This window comes from Strix uralensis, chromosome 5 (genome assembly GCF_047716275.1).
Source record: "Strix uralensis isolate ZFMK-TIS-50842 chromosome 5, bStrUra1, whole genome shotgun sequence".
Lineage (NCBI taxonomy): Eukaryota > Metazoa > Chordata > Aves > Strigiformes > Strigidae > Strix > Strix uralensis.
In genome coordinates, this window is record NC_133976.1 from 62,004,531 (window position 1) to 62,030,801 (window position 26,271).

The following is a 26,271-nucleotide window of genomic DNA, read 5'->3' on the forward strand; positions in this document are numbered from 1 at the left end:
GAGAGCTTGCAGAGCACTGGGGAAAGGCAAGCAGAGAATTCACTGCTAGCACCTTCTCTGTGCCTGGGAAGCAGAAGTGTTCACATTGCTTCGCAGAATCGTTTTTGTGCAGAAAACAGTAACACTTGTTCAGAACGAAAGAAAGCACAGAGCCCCAGATTTTATGTTGTCCTGGAGAGCTTGCAGAGCACTGGGGAAAGGCAGGCAGAGAATTCCCTGCTAGCACCTTCTCTGTTCCTGGGAAGCAGAAGTGTTCACATTGCTTCGCAGAATCGCTTTTGTGCAGAAAACAGTAACACTTGTTCAGAACGAAAGAAAGCACAGAGCCCCAGATTTTATGTTGTCCTGGAGAGCTTGCAGAGCACTGGGGAAAGGCAGGCCAAGAATTCCCTGCTAGCACCTTCTCTGTGCCTGGGAAGCAGAAGTGTTCACATTGCTTCGCAGAATCGCTTTTGTGCAGAAAACAATAACACTTGTTCAGAACAAAAGAAAGCACAGAGCCCCAGATTTACTGTTGTCCTGGAGAGCTTGCAGAGCACTGGGGAAAGGCAGGCAGAGAATTCCCTGCTAGCACCTTCTCTGTGCCTGTTCACATTGCTTCGCAGACTCGCTTTTGTGCAGAAAACATTAACACTTGTTCAGAACGAAAGAAAGCACAGAGCCCCAGATTTTATGTTGTCCTGGAGAGCTTGCAGAGCACTGGGGAAAGGCAGGCAGAGAATTCCCTGCTAGCACCTTCTCTGTGCCTGGGAAGCAGAAGTGTTCACATTGCTTCGCAGAATCGCTTTTGTGCAGAAAACAGTAACACTTGTTCAGAACGAAAGAAAGCACAGAGCCCCAGATTTTATGTTGTCCTGGAGAGCTTGCAGAGCACTGGGGAAAGGCAGGTAGAGAATTCCCTGCTAGCACCTTCTCTGTGCCTGGGAAGCAGAAGTGTTCACATTGCTTCGCAGAATCGCTTTTGTGCAGAAAACAGTAACACTTGTTCAGAACAAAAGAAAGCACAGAGCCCCAGATTTACTGTTGTCCTGGAGAGCTTGCAGAGCACTGGGGAAAGGCAGGCAGAGAATTCCCTGCTAGCACCTTCTCTGTGCCTGGGAAGCAGAAGTGTTCACATTGCTTCGCAGAATCGCTTTTGTGCAGAAAACAGTAACACTTGTTCAGAACAAAAGAAAGCACAGAGCCCCAGATTTACTGTTGTCCTGGAGAGCTTGCAGAGCACTGGGGAAAGGCAGGCAGAGAATTCCCTGCTAGCACCTTCTCTGTGCCTGTTCACATTGCTTCGCAGACTCGCTTTTGTGCAGAAAACATTAACACTTGTTCAGAACGAAAGAAAGCACAGAGCCCCAGATTTTATGTTGTCCTGGAGAGCTTGCAGAGCACTGGGGAAAGGCAGGCAGAGAATTCCCTGCTAGCACCTTCTCTGTGCCTGGGAAGCAGAAGTGTTCACATTGCTTCGCAGAATCGCTTTTGTGCAGAAAACAGTAACACTTGTTCAGAACGAAAGAAAGCACAGAGCCCCAGATTTTATGTTGTCCTGGAGAGCTTGCAGAGCACTGGGGAAAGGCAAGCAGAGAATTCACTGCTAGCACCTTCTCTGTGCCTGGGAAGCAGAAGTGTTCACATTGCTTCGCAGAATCGTTTTTGTGCAGAAAACAGTAACACTTGTTCAGAACGAAAGAAAGCACAGAGCCCCAGATTTTATGTTGTCCTGGAGAGCTTGCAGAGCACTGGGGAAAGGCAGGCAGAGAATTCCCTGCTAGCACCTTCTCTGTTCCTGGGAAGCAGAAGTGTTCACATTGCTTCGCAGAATCGCTTTTGTGCAGAAAACAGTAACACTTGTTCAGAACGAAAGAAAGCACAGAGCCCCAGATTTTATGTTGTCCTGGAGAGCTTGCAGAGCACTGGGGAAAGGCAGGCCAAGAATTCCCTGCTAGCACCTTCTCTGTGCCTGGGAAGCAGAAGTGTTCACATTGCTTCGCAGAATCGCTTTTGTGCAGAAAACAATAACACTTGTTCAGAACAAAAGAAAGCACAGAGCCCCAGATTTACTGTTGTCCTGGAGAGCTTGCAGAGCACTGGGGAAAGGCAGGCAGAGAATTCCCTGCTAGCACCTTCTCTGTGCCTGTTCACATTGCTTCGCAGACTCGCTTTTGTGCAGAAAACATTAACACTTGTTCAGAACGAAAGAAAGCACAGAGCCCCAGATTTTATGTTGTCCTGGAGAGCTTGCAGAGCACTGGGGAAAGGCAGGCAGAGAATTCCCTGCTAGCACCTTCTCTGTGCCTGGGAAGCAGAAGTGTTCACATTGCTTCGCAGAATCGCTTTTGTGCAGAAAACAGTAACACTTGTTCAGAACGAAAGAAAGCACAGAGCCCCAGATTTTATGTTGTCCTGGAGAGCTTGCAGAGCACTGGGGAAAGGCAAGCAGAGAATTCACTGCTAGCACCTTCTCTGTGCCTGGGAAGCAGAAGTGTTCACATTGCTTCGCAGAATCGTTTTTGTGCAGAAAACAGTAACACTTGTTCAGAACGAAAGAAAGCACAGAGCCCCAGATTTTATGTTGTCCTGGAGAGCTTGCAGAGCACTGGGGAAAGGCAGGCAGAGAATTCCCTGCTAGCACCTTCTCTGTGCCTGGGAAGCAGAAGTGTTCACATTGCTTCGTAGAATCGCTTTTGTGCAGAAAACAGTAACACTTGTTCAGAACGAAAGAAAGCACAGAGCCCCAGATTTACTGTTGTCCTGGAGAGCTTGCAGAGCACTGGGGAAAGGCAGGTAGAGAATTCCCTGCTAGCACCTTCTCTGTGCCTGTTCACATTGCTTCGCAGACTCGCTTTTGTGCAGAAAACACTAACACTTGTTCAGAACGAAAGAAAGCACAGAGCCCCAGATTTACTGTTGTCCTGGAGAGCTTGCAGAGCACTGGGGAAAGGCAGGCAGAGAATTCCCTGCTAGCACCTTCTCTGTGCCTGGGAAGCAGAAGTGTTCACATTGCTTCGCAGAATCGCTTTTGTGCAGAAAACACTAACACTTGTTCAGAACGAAAGAAAGCACAGAGCCCCAGATTTTATGTTGTCCTGGAGAGCTTGCAGAGCACTGGGGAAAGGCAGGCAGAGAATTCCCTGCTAGCACCTTCTCTGTGCCTGGGAAGCAGAAGTGTTCACATTGCTTCGCAGACTCGCTTTTGTGCAGAAAACAGTAACACTTGTTCAGAACGAAAGAAAGCACAGAGCCCCAGATTTGCTGTTGTCCTGGAGAGCTTGCAGAGCACTGGGGAAAGGCAGGCCGAGAATTCCCTGCTAGCACCTTCTCTGTGCCTGTTCACATTGCTTCGCAGACTCGCTTTTGTGCAGAAAACAGTAACACTTGTTCAGAACGAAAGAAAGCAAAGAGCCCCAGATTTTATGTTGTCCTGGAGATTTTGCAGAGCACTGGGGAAAGGCAAGCAGAGAATTCACTGCTAGCGCCTTCTCTGTGCCTGGGAAGCAGAAGTGTTCACATTGCTTCGCAGAATCGCTTTTGTGCAGAAAACAGTAACACTTGTTCAGAACGAAAGAAAGCACAGAGCCCCATATTTGCTGTTGTCTGGAGAACTTGCAGAGCACTGGGGAAAGGCAGGTAGAGAATTCCCTGCTAGCACCTTCTCTGTGCCTGGGAAGCAGAAGTGTTCACATTGCTTCGCAGAATCGCTTTTGTGCAGAAAACAGTAACACTTGTTCAGAACGAAAGAAAGCACAGAGCCCCAGATTTACTGTTGTCCTGGAGAGCTTGCAGAGCACTGGGGAAAGGCAGGCAGAGAATTCCCTGCTAGCACCTTCTCTGTTCCTGGGAAGCAGAAATGTTCACATTGCTTCGCAGAATCGCTTTTGTGCAGAAAACAGTAACACTTGTTCAGAACGAAGGAAAGCACAGAGCCCCAGATTTTATGTTGTCCTGGAGAGCTTGCAGAGCACTGGGGAAAGGCAAGCAGAGAATTCACTGCTAGCACCTTCTCTGTGCCTGGGAAGCAGAAGTGTTCACATTGCTTCGCAGAATCGTTTTTGTGCAGAAAACAGTAACACTTGTTCAGACCGAAAGAAAGCACAGAGCCCCATATTTTATGTTGTCCTGGAGAGCTTGCAGAGCACTGGGGAAAGGCAGGCAGAGAATTCCCTGCTAGCACCTTCTCTGTGCCTGGGAAGCAGAAGTGTTCACATTGCTTCGCAGAATCGCTTTTGTGCAGAAAACACTAACACTTGTTCAGAACGAAAGAAAGCACAGAGCCCCAGATTTTATGTTGTCCTGGAGAGCTTGCAGAGCACTGGGGAAAGGCAGGCAGAGAATTCCCTGCTAGCACCTTCTCTGTGCCTGGGAAGCAGAAGTGTTCACATTGCTTCGCAGAATCGCTTTTGTGCAGAAAACACTAACACTTGTTCAGAACGAAAGAAAGCACAGAGCCCCAGATTTTATGTTGTCCTGGAGAGCTTGCAGAGCACTGGGGAAAGGCAGGCAGAGAATTCCCTGCTAGCACCTTCTCTGTGCCTGTTCACATTGCTTCGCAGACTCGCTTTTGTGCAGAAAACATTAACACTTGTTCAGAACGAAAGAAAGCACAGAGCCCCAGATTTTATGTTGTCCTGGAGAGCTTGCAGAGCACTGGGGAAAGGCAGGCAGAGAATTCCCTGCTAGCACCTTCTCTGTGCCTGGGAAGCAGAAGTGTTCACATTGCTTCGCAGAATCGCTTTTGTGCAGAAAACAGTAACACTTGTTCAGAACGAAAGAAAGCACAGAGCCCCAGATTTTATGTTGTCCTGGAGAGCTTGCAGAGCACTGGGGAAAGGCAGGTAGAGAATTCCCTGCTAGCACCTTCTCTGTGCCTGGGAAGCAGAAGTGTTCACATTGCTTCGCAGAATCGCTTTTGTGCAGAAAACAGTAACACTTGTTCAGAACAAAAGAAAGCACAGAGCCCCAGATTTACTGTTGTCCTGGAGAGCTTGCAGAGCACTGGGGAAAGGCAGGCAGAGAATTCCCTGCTAGCACCTTCTCTGTGCCTGGGAAGCAGAAGTGTTCACATTGCTTCGCAGAATCGCTTTTGTGCAGAAAACAGTAACACTTGTTCAGAACAAAAGAAAGCACAGAGCCCCAGATTTACTGTTGTCCTGGAGAGCTTGCAGAGCACTGGGGAAAGGCAGGCAGAGAATTCCCTGCTAGCACCTTCTCTGTGCCTGTTCACATTGCTTCGCAGACTCGCTTTTGTGCAGAAAACATTAACACTTGTTCAGAACGAAAGAAAGCACAGAGCCCCAGATTTTATGTTGTCCTGGAGAGCTTGCAGAGCACTGGGGAAAGGCAGGCAGAGAATTCCCTGCTAGCACCTTCTCTGTGCCTGGGAAGCAGAAGTGTTCACATTGCTTCGCAGAATCGCTTTTGTGCAGAAAACAGTAACACTTGTTCAGAACGAAAGAAAGCACAGAGCCCCAGATTTTATGTTGTCCTGGAGAGCTTGCAGAGCACTGGGGAAAGGCAAGCAGAGAATTCACTGCTAGCACCTTCTCTGTGCCTGGGAAGCAGAAGTGTTCACATTGCTTCGCAGAATCGTTTTTGTGCAGAAAACAGTAACACTTGTTCAGAACGAAAGAAAGCACAGAGCCCCAGATTTTATGTTGTCCTGGAGAGCTTGCAGAGCACTGGGGAAAGGCAGGCAGAGAATTCCCTGCTAGCACCTTCTCTGTTCCTGGGAAGCAGAAGTGTTCACATTGCTTCGCAGAATCGCTTTTGTGCAGAAAACAGTAACACTTGTTCAGAACGAAAGAAAGCACAGAGCCCCAGATTTTATGTTGTCCTGGAGAGCTTGCAGAGCACTGGGGAAAGGCAGGCCAAGAATTCCCTGCTAGCACCTTCTCTGTGCCTGGGAAGCAGAAGTGTTCACATTGCTTCGCAGAATCGCTTTTGTGCAGAAAACAATAACACTTGTTCAGAACAAAAGAAAGCACAGAGCCCCAGATTTACTGTTGTCCTGGAGAGCTTGCAGAGCACTGGGGAAAGGCAGGCAGAGAATTCCCTGCTAGCACCTTCTCTGTGCCTGTTCACATTGCTTCGCAGACTCGCTTTTGTGCAGAAAACATTAACACTTGTTCAGAACGAAAGAAAGCACAGAGCCCCAGATTTTATGTTGTCCTGGAGAGCTTGCAGAGCACTGGGGAAAGGCAGGCAGAGAATTCCCTGCTAGCACCTTCTCTGTGCCTGGGAAGCAGAAGTGTTCACATTGCTTCGCAGAATCGCTTTTGTGCAGAAAACAGTAACACTTGTTCAGAACGAAAGAAAGCACAGAGCCCCAGATTTTATGTTGTCCTGGAGAGCTTGCAGAGCACTGGGGAAAGGCAAGCAGAGAATTCACTGCTAGCACCTTCTCTGTGCCTGGGAAGCAGAAGTGTTCACATTGCTTCGCAGAATCGTTTTTGTGCAGAAAACAGTAACACTTGTTCAGAACGAAAGAAAGCACAGAGCCCCAGATTTTATGTTGTCCTGGAGAGCTTGCAGAGCACTGGGGAAAGGCAGGCAGAGAATTCCCTGCTAGCACCTTCTCTGTGCCTGGGAAGCAGAAGTGTTCACATTGCTTCGTAGAATCGCTTTTGTGCAGAAAACAGTAACACTTGTTCAGAACGAAAGAAAGCACAGAGCCCCAGATTTACTGTTGTCCTGGAGAGCTTGCAGAGCACTGGGGAAAGGCAGGTAGAGAATTCCCTGCTAGCACCTTCTCTGTGCCTGTTCACATTGCTTCGCAGACTCGCTTTTGTGCAGAAAACACTAACACTTGTTCAGAACGAAAGAAAGCACAGAGCCCCAGATTTACTGTTGTCCTGGAGAGCTTGCAGAGCACTGGGGAAAGGCAGGCAGAGAATTCCCTGCTAGCACCTTCTCTGTGCCTGGGAAGCAGAAGTGTTCACATTGCTTCGCAGAATCGCTTTTGTGCAGAAAACACTAACACTTGTTCAGAACGAAAGAAAGCACAGAGCCCCAGATTTTATGTTGTCCTGGAGAGCTTGCAGAGCACTGGGGAAAGGCAGGCAGAGAATTCCCTGCTAGCACCTTCTCTGTGCCTGGGAAGCAGAAGTGTTCACATTGCTTCGCAGACTCGCTTTTGTGCAGAAAACAGTAACACTTGTTCAGAACGAAAGAAAGCACAGAGCCCCAGATTTGCTGTTGTCCTGGAGAGCTTGCAGAGCACTGGGGAAAGGCAGGCCGAGAATTCCCTGCTAGCACCTTCTCTGTGCCTGTTCACATTGCTTCGCAGACTCGCTTTTGTGCAGAAAACAGTAACACTTGTTCAGAACGAAAGAAAGCAAAGAGCCCCAGATTTTATGTTGTCCTGGAGATTTTGCAGAGCACTGGGGAAAGGCAAGCAGAGAATTCACTGCTAGCGCCTTCTCTGTGCCTGGGAAGCAGAAGTGTTCACATTGCTTCGCAGAATCGCTTTTGTGCAGAAAACAGTAACACTTGTTCAGAACGAAAGAAAGCACAGAGCCCCATATTTGCTGTTGTCTGGAGAACTTGCAGAGCACTGGGGAAAGGCAGGTAGAGAATTCCCTGCTAGCACCTTCTCTGTGCCTGGGAAGCAGAAGTGTTCACATTGCTTCGCAGAATCGCTTTTGTGCAGAAAACAGTAACACTTGTTCAGAACGAAAGAAAGCACAGAGCCCCAGATTTACTGTTGTCCTGGAGAGCTTGCAGAGCACTGGGGAAAGGCAGGCAGAGAATTCCCTGCTAGCACCTTCTCTGTTCCTGGGAAGCAGAAATGTTCACATTGCTTCGCAGAATCGCTTTTGTGCAGAAAACAGTAACACTTGTTCAGAACGAAGGAAAGCACAGAGCCCCAGATTTTATGTTGTCCTGGAGAGCTTGCAGAGCACTGGGGAAAGGCAAGCAGAGAATTCACTGCTAGCACCTTCTCTGTGCCTGGGAAGCAGAAGTGTTCACATTGCTTCGCAGAATCGTTTTTGTGCAGAAAACAGTAACACTTGTTCAGACCGAAAGAAAGCACAGAGCCCCATATTTTATGTTGTCCTGGAGAGCTTGCAGAGCACTGGGGAAAGGCAGGCAGAGAATTCCCTGCTAGCACCTTCTCTGTGCCTGGGAAGCAGAAGTGTTCACATTGCTTCGCAGAATCGCTTTTGTGCAGAAAACACTAACACTTGTTCAGAACGAAAGAAAGCACAGAGCCCCAGATTTTATGTTGTCCTGGAGAGCTTGCAGAGCACTGGGGAAAGGCAGGCAGAGAATTCCCTGCTAGCACCTTCTCTGTGCCTGGGAAGCAGAAGTGTTCACATTGCTTCGCAGAATCGCTTTTGTGCAGAAAACACTAACACTTGTTCAGAACGAAAGAAAGCACAGAGCCCCAGATTTTATGTTGTCCTGGAGAGCTTGCAGAGCACTGGGGAAAGGCAGGCAGAGAATTCCCTGCTAGCACCTTCTCTGTGCCTGGGAAGCAGAAGTGTTCACATTGCTTCGCAGAATCGCTTTTGTGCAGAAAACAGTAACACTTGTTCAGAACGAAAGAAAGCACAGAGCCCCAGATTTTATGTTGTCCTGGAGAGCTTGCAGAGCACTGGGGAAAGGCAGGCAGAGAATTCCCTGCTAGCACCTTCTCTGTGCCTGGGAAGCAGAAGTGTTCACATTGCTTCGCAGAATCGCTTTTGTGCAGAAAACAGTAACACTTGTTCAGAACGAAAGAAAGCACAGAGCCCCAGATTTTATGTTGTCCTGGAGAGCTTGCAGAGCACTGGGGAAAGGCAGGCAGAGAATTCCCTGCTAGCACCTTCTCTGTGCCTGGGAAGCAGAAGTGTTCACATTGCTTCGCAGAATTGCTTTTGTGCAGAAAACAGTAACACTTGTTCAGAACGAAAGAAAGCACAGAGCCCCAGATTTTATGTTGTCCTGGAGAGCTTGCAGAGCACTGGGGAAAGGCAAGCAGAGAATTCCCTGCTAGCACCTTCTCTGTGCCTGGGAAGCAGAAGTGTTCACATTGCTTCGCAGAATCGCTTTTGTGCAGAAAACAGTAACACTTGTTCAGAACGAAAGAAAGCACAGAGCCCCAGATTTTATGTTGTCCTGGAGAGCTTGCAGAGCACTGGGGAAAGGCAGGCAGAGAATTCCCTGCTAGCACCTTCTCTGTGCCTGGGAAGCAGAAGTGTTCACATTGCTTCGCAGAATCGCTTTTATGCAGAAAACAGTAACACTTGTTCAGAACGAAAGAAAGCACAGAGCCCCAGATTTTATGTTGTCCTGGAGAGCTTGCAGAGCACTGGGGAAAGGCAGGCAGAGAATTCCCTGCTAGCACCTTCTCTGTGCCTGGGAAGCAGAAGTGTTCACATTGCTTCGCAGAATCGCTTTTGTGCAGAAAACAGTAACACTTGTTCAGAACAAAAGAAAGCACAGAGCCCCAGATTTTATGTTGTCCTGGAGAGCTTGCAGAGCACTGGGGAAAGGCAGGCAGAGAATTCCCTGCCAGCACCTTCTCTGTGACTGGGAAGCAGAAATGTTCACATTGCTTCGCAGAATCGCTTTTGTGCAGAAAACAGTAACACTTGTTCAGAACGAAAGAAAGCACAGAGCCCCAGATTTTATGTTGTCCTGGAGAGCTTGCAGAGCACTGGGGAAAGGCAGGCAGAGAATTCCCTGCTAGCACCTTCTCTGTGCCTGGGAAGCAGAAGTGTTCACATTGCTTCGCAGAATCGCTTTTGTGCAGAAAACAGTAACACTTGTTCAGAACGAAAGAAAGCACAGAGCCCCAGATTTTATGTTGTCCTGGAGAGCTTGCAGAGCACTGGGGAAAGGCAGGCAGAGAATTCCCTGCTAGCACCTTCTCTGTGCCTGGGAAGCAGAAGTGTTCACATTGCTTCGCAGAATCGCTTTTGTGCAGAAAACAGTAACACTTGTTCAGAACGAAAGAAAGCACAGAGCCCCAGATTTTATGTTGTCCTGGAGAGCTTGCAGAGCACTGGGGAAAGGCAGGCCGAGAATTCCCTGCTAGCACCTTCTCTGTGCCTGGGAAGCAGAAGTGTTCACATTGCTTCGCAGAATCGCTTTTGTGCAGAAAACAGTAACACTTGTTCAGAACGAAAGAAAGCACAGAGCCCCAGATTTACTGTTGTCCTGGAGAGCTTGCAGAGCACTGGGGAAAGGCAGGTAGAGAATTCCCTGCTAGCACCTTCTCTGTGCCTGTTCACATTGCTTCGCAGACTCGCTTTTGTGCAGAAAACAGTAACACTTGTTCAGAACGAAAGAAAGCAAAGAGCCCCAGATTTTATGTTGTCCTGGAGATTTTGCAGAGCACTGGGGAAAGGCAAGCAGAGAATTCCCTGCTAGCACCTTCTCTGTGCCTGGGAAGCAGAAGTGTTCACATTGCTTCGCAGAATCGCTTTTGTGCAGAAAACAGTAACACTTGTTCAGAACGAAAGAAAGCACAGAGCCCCAGATTTTATGTTGTCCTGGAGAGCTTGCAGAGCACTGGGGAAAGGCAGGCAGAGAATTCCCTGCTAGCACCTTCTCTGTGCCTGGGAAGCAGAAGTGTTCACATTGCTTCGCAGAATCGCTTTTGTGCAGAAAACAGTAACACTTGTTCAGAACAAAAGAAAGCACAGAGCCCCAGATTTACTGTTGTCCTGGAGAGCTTGCAGAGCACTGGGGAAAGGCAGGCAGAGAATTCCCTGCTAGCACCTTCTCTGTGCCTGGGAAGCAGAAGTGTTCACATTGCTTCGCAGAATCGCTTTTGTGCAGAAAACAGTAACACTTGTTCAGAACGAAAGAAAGCACAGAGCCCCAGATTTTATGTTGTCCTGGAGAGCTTGCAGAGCACTGGGGAAAGGCAGGCCAAGAATTCCCTGCTAGCACCTTCTCTGTGCCTGGGAAGCAGAAGTGTTCACATTGCTTCGCAGAATCGCTTTTGTGCAGAAAACAATAACACTTGTTCAGAACGAAAGAAAGCACAGAGCCCCAGATTTTATGTTGTCCTGGAGAGCTTGCAGAGCACTGGGGAAAGGCAGGCAGAGAATTCCCTGCTAGCACCTTCTCTGTGCCTGGGAAGCAGAAGTGTTCACATTGCTTCGCAGAATCGCTTTTGTGCAGAAAACAGTAACACTTGTTCAGAACGAAAGAAAGCACAGAGCCCCAGATTTTATGTTGTCCTGGAGAGCTTGCAGAGCACTGGGGAAAGGCAGGCAGAGAATTCCCTGCTAGCACCTTCTCTGTGCCTGGGAAGCAGAAGTGTTCACATTGCTTCGCAGAATCGCTTTTGTGCAGAAAACAGTAACACTTGTTCAGAACGAAAGAAAGCACAGAGCCCCAGATTTTATGTTGTCCTGGAGAGCTTGCAGAGCACTGGGGAAAGGCAGGTAGAGAATTCCCTGCTAGCACCTTCTCTGTGCCTGGGAAGCAGAAGTGTTCACATTGCTTCGCAGAATCGCTTTTGTGCAGAAAACAGTAACACTTGTTCAGAACAAAAGAAAGCACAGAGCCCCAGATTTACTGTTGTCCTGGAGAGCTTGCAGAGCACTGGGGAAAGGCAGGCAGAGAATTCCCTGCTAGCACCTTCTCTGTGCCTGTTCACATTGCTTCGCAGACTCGCTTTTGTGCAGAAAACAGTAACACTTGTTCAGAACGAAAGAAAGCACAGAGCCCCAGATTTTATGTTGTCCTGGAGAGCTTGCAGAGCACTGGGGAAAGGCAGGCAGAGAATTCCCTGCTAGCACCTTCTCTGTGCCTGGGAAGCAGAAGTGTTCACATTGCTTCGCAGAATCGCTTTTGTGCAGAAAACAGTAACACTTGTTCAGAACGAAAGAAAGCACAGAGCCCCAGATTTACTGTTGTCCTGGAGAGCTTGCAGAGCACTGGGGAAAGGCAGGTAGAGAATTCCCTGCTAGCACCTTCTCTGTGCCTGTTCACATTGCTTCGCAGACTCGCTTTTGTGCAGAAAACACTAACACTTGTTCAGAACGAAAGAAAGCACAGAGCCCCAGATTTTATGTTGTCCTGGAGAGCTTGCAGAGCACTGGGGAAAGGCAGGCAGAGAATTCCCTGCTAGCACCTTCTCTGTGCCTGGGAAGCAGAAGTGTTCACATTGCTTCGCAGAATCGCTTTTGTGCAGAAAACACTAACACTTGTTCAGAACGAAAGAAAGCACAGAGCCCCAGATTTTATGTTGTCCTGGAGAGCTTGCAGAGCACTGGGGAAAGGCAGGCCGAGAATTCCCTGCTAGCACCTTCTCTGTGCCTGTTCACATTGCTTCGCAGACTCGCTTTTGTGCAGAAAACAGTAACACTTGTTCAGAACGAAAGAAAGCAAAGAGCCCCAGATTTTATGTTGTCCTGGAGATTTTGCAGAGCACTGGGGAAAGGCAAGCAGAGAATTCACTGCTAGCGCCTTCTCTGTGCCTGGGAAGCAGAAGTGTTCACATTGCTTCGCAGAATCGCTTTTGTGCAGAAAACAGTAACACTTGTTCAGAACGAAAGAAAGCACAGAGCCCCATATTTGCTGTTGTCTGGAGAACTTGCAGAGCACTGGGGAAAGGCAGGTAGAGAATTCCCTGCTAGCACCTTCTCTGTGCCTGGGAAGCAGAAGTGTTCACATTGCTTCGCAGAATCGCTTTTGTGCAGAAAACAGTAACACTTGTTCAGACCGAAAGAAAGCACAGAGCCCCAGATTTACTGTTGTCCTGGAGAGCTTGCAGAGCACTGGGGAAAGGCAGGCAGAGAATTCCCTGCTAGCACCTTCTCTGTTCCTGGGAAGCAGAAATGTTCACATTGCTTCGCAGAATCGCTTTTGTGCAGAAAACAGTAACACTTGTTCAGAACGAAGGAAAGCACAGAGCCCCAGATTTTATGTTGTCCTGGAGAGCTTGCAGAGCACTGGGGAAAGGCAAGCAGAGAATTCACTGCTAGCACCTTCTCTGTGCCTGGGAAGCAGAAGTGTTCACATTGCTTCGCAGAATCGTTTTTGTGCAGAAAACAGTAACACTTGTTCAGACCGAAAGAAAGCACAGAGCCCCATATTTTATGTTGTCCTGGAGAGCTTGCAGAGCACTGGGGAAAGGCAGGCAGAGAATTCCCTGCTAGCACCTTCTCTGTGCCTGGGAAGCAGAAGTGTTCACATTGCTTCGCAGAATCGCTTTTGTGCAGAAAACAGTAACACTTGTTCAGAACGAAAGAAAGCACAGAGCCCCAGATTTTATGTTGTCCTGGAGAGCTTGCAGAGCACTGGGGAAAGGCAGGCAGAGAATTCCCTGCTAGCACCTTCTCTGTGCCTGGGAAGCAGAAGTGTTCACATTGCTTCGCAGAATCGCTTTTGTGCAGAAAACACTAACACTTGTTCAGAACGAAAGAAAGCACAGAGCCCCAGATTTTATGTTGTCCTGGAGAGCTTGCAGAGCACTGGGGAAAGGCAGGCAGAGAATTCCCTGCTAGCACCTTCTCTGTGCCTGGGAAGCAGAAGTGTTCACATTGCTTCGCAGAATCGCTTTTGTGCAGAAAACAGTAACACTTGTTCAGAACGAAAGAAAGCACAGAGCCCCAGATTTTATGTTGTCCTGGAGAGCTTGCAGAGCACTGGGGAAAGGCAGGCAGAGAATTCCCTGCTAGCACCTTCTCTGTGCCTGGGAAGCAGAAGTGTTCACATTGCTTCGCAGAATCGCTTTTGTGCAGAAAACAGTAACACTTGTTCAGAACGAAAGAAAGCACAGAGCCCCAGATTTTATGTTGTCCTGGAGAGCTTGCAGAGCACTGGGGAAAGGCAGGCAGAGAATTCCCTGCTAGCACCTTCTCTGTGCCTGGGAAGCAGAAGTGTTCACATTGCTTCGCAGAATTGCTTTTGTGCAGAAAACAGTAACACTTGTTCAGAACGAAAGAAAGCACAGAGCCCCAGATTTTATGTTGTCCTGGAGAGCTTGCAGAGCACTGGGGAAAGGCAAGCAGAGAATTCCCTGCTAGCACCTTCTCTGTGCCTGGGAAGCAGAAGTGTTCACATTGCTTCGCAGACTCGCTTTTGTGCAGAAAACAGTAACACTTGTTCAGAACGAAAGAAAGCACAGAGCCCCAGATTTGCTGTTGTCCTGGAGAGCTTGCAGAGCACTGGGGAAAGGCAGGCCGAGAATTCCCTGCTAGCACCTTCTCTGTGCCTGTTCACATTGCTTCGCAGACTCGCTTTTGTGCAGAAAACAGTAACACTTGTTCAGAACGAAAGAAAGCAAAGAGCCCCAGATTTTATGTTGTCCTGGAGATTTTGCAGAGCACTGGGGAAAGGCAAGCAGAGAATTCACTGCTAGCGCCTTCTCTGTGCCTGGGAAGCAGAAGTGTTCACATTGCTTCGCAGAATCGCTTTTGTGCAGAAAACAGTAACACTTGTTCAGAACGAAAGAAAGCACAGAGCCCCATATTTGCTGTTGTATGGAGAACTTGCAGAGCACTGGGGAAAGGCAGGTAGAGAATTCCCTGCTAGCACCTTCTCTGTGCCTGGGAAGCAGAAGTGTTCACATTGCTTCGCAGAATCGCTTTTGTGCAGAAAACAGTAACACTTGTTCAGACCGAAAGAAAGCACAGAGCCCCAGATTTACTGTTGTCCTGGAGAGCTTGCAGAGCACTGGGGAAAGGCAGGCAGAGAATTCCCTGCTAGCACCTTCTCTGTTCCTGGGAAGCAGAAATGTTCACATTGCTTCGCAGAATCGCTTTTGTGCAGAAAACAGTAACACTTGTTCAGAACGAAGGAAAGCACAGAGCCCCAGATTTTATGTTGTCCTGGAGAGCTTGCAGAGCACTGGGGAAAGGCAAGCAGAGAATTCACTGCTAGCACCTTCTCTGTGCCTGGGAAGCAGAAGTGTTCACATTGCTTCGCAGAATCGTTTTTGTGCAGAAAACAGTAACACTTGTTCAGACCGAAAGAAAGCACAGAGCCCCATATTTTATGTTGTCCTGGAGAGCTTGCAGAGCACTGGGGAAAGGCAGGCAGAGAATTCCCTGCTAGCACCTTCTCTGTGCCTGGGAAGCAGAAGTGTTCACATTGCTTCGCAGAATCGCTTTTGTGCAGAAAACACTAACACTTGTTCAGAACGAAAGAAAGCACAGAGCCCCAGATTTTATGTTGTCCTGGAGAGCTTGCAGAGCACTGGGGAAAGGCAGGCAGAGAATTCCCTGCTAGCACCTTCTCTGTGCCTGGGAAGCAGAAGTGTTCACATTGCTTCGCAGAATCGCTTTTGTGCAGAAAACACTAACACTTGTTCAGAACGAAAGAAAGCACAGAGCCCCAGATTTTATGTTGTCCTGGAGAGCTTGCAGAGCACTGGGGAAAGGCAGGCAGAGAATTCCCTGCTAGCACCTTCTCTGTGCCTGGGAAGCAGAAGTGTTCACATTGCTTCGCAGAATCGCTTTTGTGCAGAAAACAGTAACACTTGTTCAGAACGAAAGAAAGCACAGAGCCCCAGATTTTATGTTGTCCTGGAGAGCTTGCAGAGCACTGGGGAAAGGCAGGCAGAGAATTCCCTGCTAGCACCTTCTCTGTGCCTGGGAAGCAGAAGTGTTCACATTGCTTCGCAGAATCGCTTTTGTGCAGAAAACAGTAACACTTGTTCAGAACGAAAGAAAGCACAGAGCCCCAGATTTTATGTTGTCCTGGAGAGCTTGCAGAGCACTGGGGAAAGGCAGGCAGAGAATTCCCTGCTAGCACTTTCTCTTTGCCTGGGAAGCAGAAGTGTTCACATTGCTTCGCAGAATCGCTTTTATGCAGAAAACAGTAACACTTGTTCAGAACGAAAGAAAGCACAGAGCCCCAGATTTTATGTTGTCCTGGAGAGCTTGCAGAGCACTGGGGAAAGGCAGGCAGAGAATTCCCTGCTAGCACCTTCTCTGTGCCTGGGAAGCAGAAGTGTTCACATTGCTTCGCAGAATCGCTTTTGTGCAGAAAACAGTAACACTTGTTCAGAACAAAAGAAAGCACAGAGCCCCAGATTTTATGTTGTCCTGGAGAGCTTGCAGAGCACTGGGGAAAGGCAGGCAGAGAATTCCCTGCTAGCACCTTCTCTGTGCCTGGGAAGCAGAAATGTTCACATTGCTTCGCAGAATCGCTTTTGTGCAGAAAACAGTAACACTTGTTCAGAACGAAAGAAAGCACAGAGCCCCAGATTTTATGTTGTCCTGGAGAGCTTGCAGAGCACTGGGGAAAGGCAGGCAGAGAATTCCCTGCTAGCACCTTCTCTGTGCCTGGGAAGCAGAAGTGTTCACATTGCTTCGCAGAATCGCTTTTGTGCAGAAAACAGTAACACTTGTTCAGAACAAAAGAAAGCACAGAGCCCCAGATTTACTGTTGTCCTGGAGAGCTTGCAGAGCACTGGGGAAAGGCAGGCAGAGAATTCCCTGCTAGCACCTTCTCTGTGCCTGGGAAGCAGAAGTGTTCACATTGCTTCGCAGAATCGCTTTTGTGCAGAAAACAGTAACACTTGTTCAGAACGAAAGAAAGCACAGAGCCCCAGATTTTATGTTGTCCTGGAGAGCTTGCAGAGCACTGGGGAAAGGCAGGCAGAGAATTCCCTGCTAGCACCTTCTCTGTGCCTGGGAAGCAGAAGTGTTCACATTGCTTCGCAGAATCGCTTTTGTGCAGAAAACAGTAACACTTGTTCAGAACGAAAGAAAGCACAGAGCCCCAGATTTACTGTTGTCCTGGAGAGCTTGCAGAGCACTGGGGAAAGGCAGGTAGAGAATTCCCTGCTAGCACCTTCTCTGTGCCTGTTCACATTGCTTCGCAGACTCGCTTTTGTGCAGAAAACAGTAACACTTGTTCAGAACGAAAGAAAGCAAAGAGCCCCAGATTTTATGTTGTCCTGGAGATTTTGCAGAGCACTGGGGAAAGGCAAGCAGAGAATTCCCTGCTAGCACCTTCTCTGTGCCTGGGAAGCAGAAGTGTTCACATTGCTTCGCAGAATCGCTTTTGTGCAGAAAACAGTAACACTTGTTCAGAACGAAAGAAAGCACAGAGCCCCAGATTTTATGTTGTCCTGGAGAGCTTGCAGAGCACTGGGGAAAGGCAGGCAGAGAATTCCCTGCTAGCACCTTCTCTGTGCCTGGGAAGCAGAAGTGTTCACATTGCTTCGCAGAATCGCTTTTGTGCAGAAAACAGTAACACTTGTTCAGAACAAAAGAAAGCACAGAGCCCCAGATTTACTGTTGTCCTGGAGAGCTTGCAGAGCACTGGGGAAAGGCAGGCAGAGAATTCCCTGCTAGCACCTTCTCTGTGCCTGGGAAGCAGAAGTGTTCACATTGCTTCGCAGAATCGCTTTTGTGCAGAAAACAGTAACACTTGTTCAGAACGAAAGAAAGCACAGAGCCCCAGATTTTATGTTGTCCTGGAGAGCTTGCAGAGCACTGGGGAAAGGCAGGCAGAGAATTCCCTGCTAGCACCTTCTCTGTGCCTGGGAAGCAGAAGTGTTCACATTGCTTCGCAGAATCGCTTTTGTGCAGAAAACAGTAACACTTGTTCAGAACGAAAGAAAGCACAGAGCCCCAGATTTTATGTTGTCCTGGAGAGCTTGCAGAGCACTGGGGAAGGGCAGGTAGAGAATTCCCTGCTAGCACCTTCTCTGTGCCTGGGAAGCAGAAGTGTTCACATTGCTTCGCAGAATCGCTTTTGTGCAGAAAACAGTAACACTTGTTCAGAACGAAAGAAAGCACAGAGCCCCAGATTTACTGTTGTCCTGGAGAGCTTGCAGAGCACTGGGGAAAGGCAGGCAGAGAATTCCCTGCTAGCACCTTCTCTGTTCCTGGGAAGCAGAAATGTTCACATTGCTTCGCAGAATCGCTTTTGTGCAGAAAACAGTAACACTTGTTCAGAACGAAAGAAAGCACAGAGCCCCATATTTTATGTTGTCCTGGAGAGCTTGCAGAGCACTGGGGAAAGGCAGGCAGAGAATTCCCTGCTAGCACCTTCTCTGTGCCTGGGAAGCAGAAGTGTTCACATTGCTTCACAGAATCGCTTTTGTGCAGAAAACAGTAACACTTGTTCAGAACGAAAGAAAGCACAGAGCCCCAGATTTACTGTTGTCCTGGAGAGCTTGCAGAGCACTGGGGAAAGGCAGGTAGAGAATTCCCTGCTAGCACCTTCTCTGTGCCTGTTCACATTGCTTCGCAGACTCGCTTTTGTGCAGAAAACAGTAACACTTGTTCAGAACGAAAGAAAGCACAGAGCCCCATATTTGCTGTTGTCCTGGAGATTTTGCAGAGCACGGGGGAAAGGCAAGCAGAGAATTCACTGCTAGCACCTTCTCTGTGCCTGGGAAGCAGAAGTGTTCACATTGCTTCGCAGAATCGCTTTTGTGCAGAAAACAGTAACACTTGTTCAGAACGAAAGAAAGCACAGAGCCCCAGATTTTATGTTGTCCTGGAGAGCTTGCAGAGCACTGGGGAAAGGCAGGCAGAGAATTCCCTGCTAGCACCTTCTCTGTGCCTGGGAAGCAGAAGTGTTCACATTGCTTCGCAGAATCGCTTTTGTGCAGAAAACAGTAACACTTGTTCAGAACAAAAGAAAGCACAGAGCCCCAGATTTACTGTTGTCCTGGAGAGCTTGCAGAGCACTGGGGAAAGGCAGGCAGAGAATTCCCTGCTAGCACCTTCTCTGTGCCTGGGAAGCAGAAGTGTTCACATTGCTTCGCAGACTCGCTTTTGTGCAGAAAACAGTAACACTTGTTCAGAACGAAAGAAAGCACAGAGCCCCAGATTTTATGTTGTCCTGGAGAGCTTGCAGAGCACTGGGGAAAGGCAGGCAGAGAATTCCCTGCTAGCACCTTCTCTGTGCCTGGGAAGCAGAAGTGTTCACATTGCTTCGCAGAATCGCTTTTGTGCAGAAAACAGTAACACTTGTTCAGAACGAAAGAAAGCACAGAGCCCCAGATTTTATGTTGTCCTGGAGAGCTTGCAGAGCACTGGGGAAGGGCAGGTAGAGAATTCCCTGCTAGCACCTTCTCTGTGCCTGGGAAGCAGAAGTGTTCACATTGCTTCGCAGAATCGCTTTTGTGCAGAAAACAGTAACACTTGTTCAGAACGAAAGAAAGCACAGAGCCCCAGATTTACTGTTGTCCTGGAGAGCTTGCAGAGCACTGGGGAAAGGCAGGCAGAGAATTCCCTGCTAGCACCTTCTCTGTTCCTGGGAAGCAGAAATGTTCACATTGCTTCGCAGAATCGCTTTTGTGCAGAAAACAGTAACACTTGTTCAGAACGAAAGAAAGCACAGAGCCCCATATTTTATGTTGTCCTGGAGAGCTTGCAGAGCACTGGGGAAAGGCAGGCAGAGAATTCCCTGCTAGCACCTTCTCTGTGCCTGGGAAGCAGAAGTGTTCACATTGCTTCACAGAATCGCTTTTGTGCAGAAAACAGTAACACTTGTTCAGAACGAAAGAAAGCACAGAGCCCCAGATTTACTGTTGTCCTGGAGAGCTTGCAGAGCACTGGGGAAAGGCAGGTAGAGAATTCCCTGCTAGCACCTTCTCTGTGCCTGTTCACATTGCTTCGCAGACTCGCTTTTGTGCAGAAAACAGTAACACTTGTTCAGAACGAAAGAAAGCACAGAGCCCCATATTTGCTGTTGTCCTGGAGATTTTGCAGAGCACGGGGGAAAGGCAAGCAGAGAATTCACTGCTAGCACCTTCTCTGTGCCTGGGAAGCAGAAGTGTTCACATTGCTTCGCAGAATCGCTTTTGTGCAGAAAACAGTAACACTTGTTCAGAACGAAAGAAAGCACAGAGCCCCAGATTTTATGTTGTCCTGGAGAGCTTGCAGAGCACTGGGGAAAGGCAGGCAGAGAATTCCCTGCTAGCACCTTCTCTGTGCCTGGGAAGCAGAAGTGTTCACATTGCTTCGCAGAATCGCTTTTGTGCAGAAAACAGTAACACTTGTTCAGAACAAAAGAAAGCACAGAGCCCCAGATTTACTGTTGTCCTGGAGAGCTTGCAGAGCACTGGGGAAAGGCAGGCAGAGAATTCCCTGCTAGCACCTTCTCTGTGCCTGGGAAGCAGAAGTGTTCACATTGCTTCGCAGAATCGCTTTTGTGCAGAAAACAGTAACACTTGTTCAGAACGAAAGAAAGCACAGAGCCCCAGATTTACTGTTGTCCTGGAGAGCTTGCAGAGCACTGGGGAAAGGCAGGCAGAGAATTCCCTGCTAGCACCTTCTCTGTTCCTGGGAAGCAGAAATGTTCACATTGCTTCGCAGAATCGCTTTTGTGCAGAAAACAGTAACACTTGTTCAGAACGAAAGAAAGCACAGAGCCCCAGATTTTATGTTGTCCTGGAGAGCTTGCAGAGCACTGGGGAAAGGCAGGCAGAGAATTCCCTGCTAGCACCTTCTCTGTGCCTGGGAAGCAGAAGTGTTCACATTGCTTCGCAGAATCCCTTTTGTGCAGAAAACACTAACACTTGTTCAGAACGAAAGAAAGCACAGAGCCCCATATTTTATGTTGTCCTGGAGAGCTTGCAGAGCACTGGGGAAAGGCAGGCAGAGAATTCCCTGCTAGCACCTTCTCTGTGCCTGGGAAGCAGAAGTGTTCACATTGCTTCGCAGACTCGCTTTTGTGCAGAAAATAGTAACACTTGTTCAGAACGAAAGAAAGCACAGAGCCCCAGATTTGCTGTTGTCCTGGAGAGCTTGCAGAGCACTGGGGAAAGGCAGGCCGAGAATTCCCTGCTAGCACCTTCTCTGTGCCTGTTCACATTGCTTCGCAGACTCGCTTTTGTGCAGAAAACAGTAACACTTGTTCAGAACGAAAGAAAGCAAAGAGCCCCAGATTTTATGTTGTCCTGGAGATTTTGCAGAGCACTGGGGAAAGGCAAGCAGAGAATTCACTGCTAGCACCTTCTCTGTGCCTGGGAAGCAGAAGTGTTCACATTGCTTCGCAGAATCGCTTTTGTGCAGAAAACAGTAACACTTGTTCAGAACGAAAGAAAGCACAGAGCCCCAGGTTTTATGTTGTCCTGGAGAGCTTGCAGAGCACTGGGGAAGGGCAGGTAGAGAATTCCCTGCTAGCACCTTCTCTGTGCCTGTTCACATTGCTTCGCAGAATCGCTTTTGTGCAGAAAACAGTAACACTTGTTCAGAACAAAAGAAAGCAAAGAGCCCCAGATTTTATGTTGTCCTGGAGATTTTGCAGAGCACTGGGGAAAGGCAAGCAGAGAATTCCCTGCTAGCACCTTCTCTGTGCCTGGGAAGCAGAAGTGTTCACATTGCTTCGCAGAATCGCTTTTGTGCAGAAAACACTAACACTTGTTCAGAACGAAAGAAAGCAGAGAGCCCCAGATTTTATGTTGTCCTGGAGAGCTTGCAGAGCACTGGGGAAAGGCAGGCAGAGAATTCCCTGCTAGCACCTTCTCTGTGCCTGGGAAGCACAAGTGTTCACATTGCTTCGCAGAATCGCTTTTGTGCAGAAAACACTAACACTTGTTCAGAACGAAAGAAAGCACAGAGCCCCAGATTTTATGTTGTCCTGGAGAGCTTGCAGAGCACTGGGGAAAGGCAGGCAGAGAATTCCCTGCTAGCACCTTCTCTGTGCCTGGGAAGCAGAAGTGTTCACATTGCTTCGCAGAATCGCTTTTGTGCAGAAAACAGTAACACTTGTTCAGAACGAAAGAAAGCACAGAGCCCCAGATTTACTGTTGTCCTGGAGAGCTTGCAGAGCACTGGGGAAAGGCAGGTAGAGAATTCCCTGCTAGCACCTTCTCTGTGCCTGTTCACATTGCTTCGCAGAATCGCTTTTGTGCAGAAAACAGTAACACTTGTTCAGAACAAAAGAAAGCACAGAGCCCCAGATTTACTGTTGTCCTGGAGAGCTTGCAGAGCACTGGGGAAAGGCAGGCAGAGAATTCCCTGCTAGCACCTTCTCTGTGCCTGGGAAGCAGAAGTGTTCACATTGCTTCGCAGAATCGCTTTTGTGCAGAAAACACTAACACTTGTTCAGAACGAAAGAAAGCACAGAGCCCCAGATTTTATGTTGTCCTGGAGAGCTTGCAGAGCACTGGGGAAAGGCAAGCAGAGAATTCCCTGCTAGCACCTTCTCTGTGCCTGGGAAGCAGAAGTGTTCACATTGCTTCGCAGAATCGTTTTTGTGCAGAAAACAGTAACACTTGTTCAGAACGAAAGAAAGCACAGAGCCCCAGATTTTATGTTGTCCTGGAGAGCTTGCAGAGCACTGGGGAAAGGCAGGCCAAGAATTCCCTGCTAGCACCTTCTCTGTGCCTGGGAAGCAGAAGTGTTCACATTGCTTCGCAGAATCGCTTTTGTGCAGAAAACAATAACACTTGTTCAGAACGAAAGAAAGCACAGAGCCCCAGATTTTATGTTGTCCTGGAGAGCTTGCAGAGCACTGGGGAAAGGCAGGCAGAGAATTCCCTGCTAGCACCTTCTCTGTGCCTGGGAAGCACAAGTGTTCACATTGCTTCGCAGAATCGCTTTTGTGCAGAAAACAGTAACACTTGTTCAGAACGAAAGAAAGCACAGAGCCCCAGATTTTATGTTGTCCTGGAGAGCTTGCAGAGCACTGGGGAAAGGCAGACAGAGAATTCCCTGATAGCACCTTCTCTGTGCCTGGGAAGCAGAAGTGTTCACATTGCTTCGCAGAATCGCTTTTGTGCAGAAAACACTAACACTTGTTCAGAACGAAAGAAAGCACAGAGCCCCAGATTTGCTGTTGTCCTGGAGAGCTTGCAGAGCACTGGGGAAAGGCAGGCCGAGAATTCCCTGCTAGCACCTTCTCTGTGCCTGTTCACATTGCTTCGCAGACTAGCTTTTGTGCAGAAAACAGTAACACTTGTTCAGAACGAAAGAAAGCAAAGAGCCCCAGATTTTATGTTGTCCTGGAGATTTTGCAGAGCACTGGGGAAAGGCAAGCAGAGAATTCACTGCTAGCACCTTCTCTGTGCCTGGGAAGCAGAAGTGTTCACATTGCTTCGCAGAATCGCTTTTGTGCAGAAAACAGTAACACTTGTTCAGAACGAAAGAAAGCACAGAGCCCCATATTTGCTGTTGTCTGGAGAACTTGCAGAGCACTGGGGAAAGGCAGGTAGAGAATTCCCTGCTAGCACCTTCTCTGTGCCTGGGAAGCAGAAGTGTTCACATTGCTTCGCAGAATCGCTTTTGTGCAGAAAACAGTAACACTTGTTCAGAACGAAAGAAAGCACAGAGCCCCAGATTTACTGTTGTCCTGGAGAGCTTGCAGAGCACTGGGGAAAGGCAGGCAGAGAATTCCCTGCTAGCACCTTCTCTGTTCCTGGGAAGCAGAAATGTTCACATTGCTTCGCAGAATCGCTTTTGTGCAGAAAACAGTAACACTTGTTCAGAACGAAGGAAAGCACAGAGCCCCAGATTTTATGTTGTCCTGGAGAGCTTGCAGAGCACTGGGGAAAGGCAAGCAGAGAATTCACTGCTAGCACCTTCTCTGTGCCTGGGAAGCAGAAGTGTTCACATTGCTTCGCAGAATCGTTTTTGTGCAGAAAACAGTAACACTTGTTCAGACCGAAAGAAAGCACAGAGCCCCATATTTTATGTTGTCCTGGAGAGCTTGCAGAGCACTGGGGAAAGGCAGGCAGAGAATTCCCTGCTAGCACCTTCTCTGTGCCTGGGAAGCAGAAGTGTTCACATTTCTTCGCAGAATCGCTTTTGTGCAGAAAACAGTAACACTTGTTCAGAACGAAAGAAAGCACAGAGCCCCAGATTTTATGTTTTCCTGGAGAGCTTGCAGAGCACTGGGGAAAGGCAGGCAGAGAATTCCCTGCTAGCACCTTCTCTGTGCCTGGGAAGCAGAAGTGTTCACATTGCTTCGCAGAATCGCTTTTGTGCAGAAAACACTAACACTTGTTCAGAACGAAAGAAAGCAAAGAGCCCCAGATTTTATGTTGTCCTGGAGAGCTTGCAGAGCACTGGGGAAAGGCAGGCAGAGAATTCCCTGCTAGCACCTTCTCTGTGCCTGGGAAGCAGAAGTGTTCACATTGCTTCGCAGAATCGCTTTTGTGCAGAAAACAGTAACACTTGTTCAGAACGAAAGAAAGCACAGAGCCCCAGATTTTATGTTGTCCTGGAGAGCTTGCAGAGCACTGGGGAAAGGCAAGCAGAGAATTCCCTGCTAGCACCTTCTCTGTGCCTGGGAAGCAGAAGTGTTCACATTGCTTCGCAGAATCGCTTTTGTGCAGAAAACAGTAACACTTGTTCAGAACGAAAGAAAGCACAGAGCCCCAGATTTTATGTTGTCCTGGAGAGCTTGCAGAGCACTGGGGAAAGGCAGGCAGAGAATTCCCTGCTAGCACTTTCTCTTTGCCTGGGAAGCAGAAGTGTTCACATTGCTTCGCAGAATCGCTTTTATGCAGAAAACAGTAACACTTGTTCAGAACGAAAGAAAGCACAGAGCCCCAGATTTTATGTTGTCCTGGAGAGCTTGCAGAGCACTGGGGAAAGGCAGGCAGAGAATTCCCTGCTAGCACCTTCTCTGTGCCTGGGAAGCAGAAGTGTTCACATTGCTTCGCAGAATCGCTTTTGTGCAGAAAACAGTAACACTTGTTCAGAACAAAAGAAAGCACAGAGCCCCAGATTTACTGTTGTCCTGGAGAGCTTGCAGAGCACTGGGGAAAGGCAGGCAGAGAATTCCCTGCTAGCACCTTCTCTGTGCCTGGGAAGCAGAAGTGTTCACATTGCTTCGCAGAATCGCTTTTGTGCAGAAAACAGTAACACTTGTTCAGAACGAAAGAAAGCACAGAGCCCCAGATTTACTGTTGTCCTGGAGAGCTTGCAGAGCACTGGGGAAAGGCAGGCAGAGAATTCCCTGCTAGCACCTTCTCTGTTCCTGGGAAGCAGAAATGTTCACATTGCTTCGCAGAATCGCTTTTGTGCAGAAAACAGTAACACTTGTTCAGAACGAAAGAAAGCACAGAGCCCCAGATTTTATGTTGTCCTGGAGAGCTTGCAGAGCACTGGGGAAAGGCAGGCAGAGAATTCCCTGCTAGCACCTTCTCTGTGCCTGGGAAGCAGAAGTGTTCACATTGCTTCGCAGAATCCCTTTTGTGCAGAAAACACTAACACTTGTTCAGAACGAAAGAAAGCACAGAGCCCCATATTTTATGTTGTCCTGGAGAGCTTGCAGAGCACTGGGGAAAGGCAGGCAGAGAATTCCCTGCTAGCACCTTCTCTGTGCCTGGGAAGCAGAAGTGTTCACATTGCTTCGCAGACTCGCTTTTGTGCAGAAAATAGTAACACTTGTTCAGAACGAAAGAAAGCACAGAGCCCCAGATTTGCTGTTGTCCTGGAGAGCTTGCAGAGCACTGGGGAAAGGCAGGCCGAGAATTCCCTGCTAGCACCTTCTCTGTGCCTGTTCACATTGCTTCGCAGACTCGCTTTTGTGCAGAAAACAGTAACACTTGTTCAGAACGAAAGAAAGCAAAGAGCCCCAGATTTTATGTTGTCCTGGAGATTTTGCAGAGCACTGGGGAAAGGCAAGCAGAGAATTCACTGCTAGCACCTTCTCTGTGCCTGGGAAGCAGAAGTGTTCACATTGCTTCGCAGAATCGCTTTTGTGCAGAAAACAGTAACACTTGTTCAGAACGAAAGAAAGCACAGAGCCCCAGGTTTTATGTTGTCCTGGAGAGCTTGCAGAGCACTGGGGAAGGGCAGGTAGAGAATTCCCTGCTAGCACCTTCTCTGTGCCTGTTCACATTGCTTCGCAGAATCGCTTTTGTGCAGAAAACAGTAACACTTGTTCAGAACAAAAGAAAGCAAAGAGCCCCAGATTTTATGTTGTCCTGGAGATTTTGCAGAGCACTGGGGAAAGGCAAGCAGAGAATTCCCTGCTAGCACCTTCTCTGTGCCTGGGAAGCAGAAGTGTTCACATTGCTTCGCAGAATCGCTTTTGTGCAGAAAACACTAACACTTGTTCAGAACGAAAGAAAGCAGAGAGCCCCAGATTTTATGTTGTCCTGGAGAGCTTGCAGAGCACTGGGGAAAGGCAGGCAGAGAATTCCCTGCTAGCACCTTCTCTGTGCCTGGGAAGCACAAGTGTTCACATTGCTTCGCAGAATCGCTTTTGTGCAGAAAACACTAACACTTGTTCAGAACGAAAGAAAGCACAGAGCCCCAGATTTTATGTTGTCCTGGAGAGCTTGCAGAGCACTGGGGAAAGGCAGGCAGAGAATTCCCTGCTAGCACCTTCTCTGTGCCTGGGAAGCAGAAGTGTTCACATTGCTTCGCAGAATCGCTTTTGTGCAGAAAACAGTAACACTTGTTCAGAACGAAA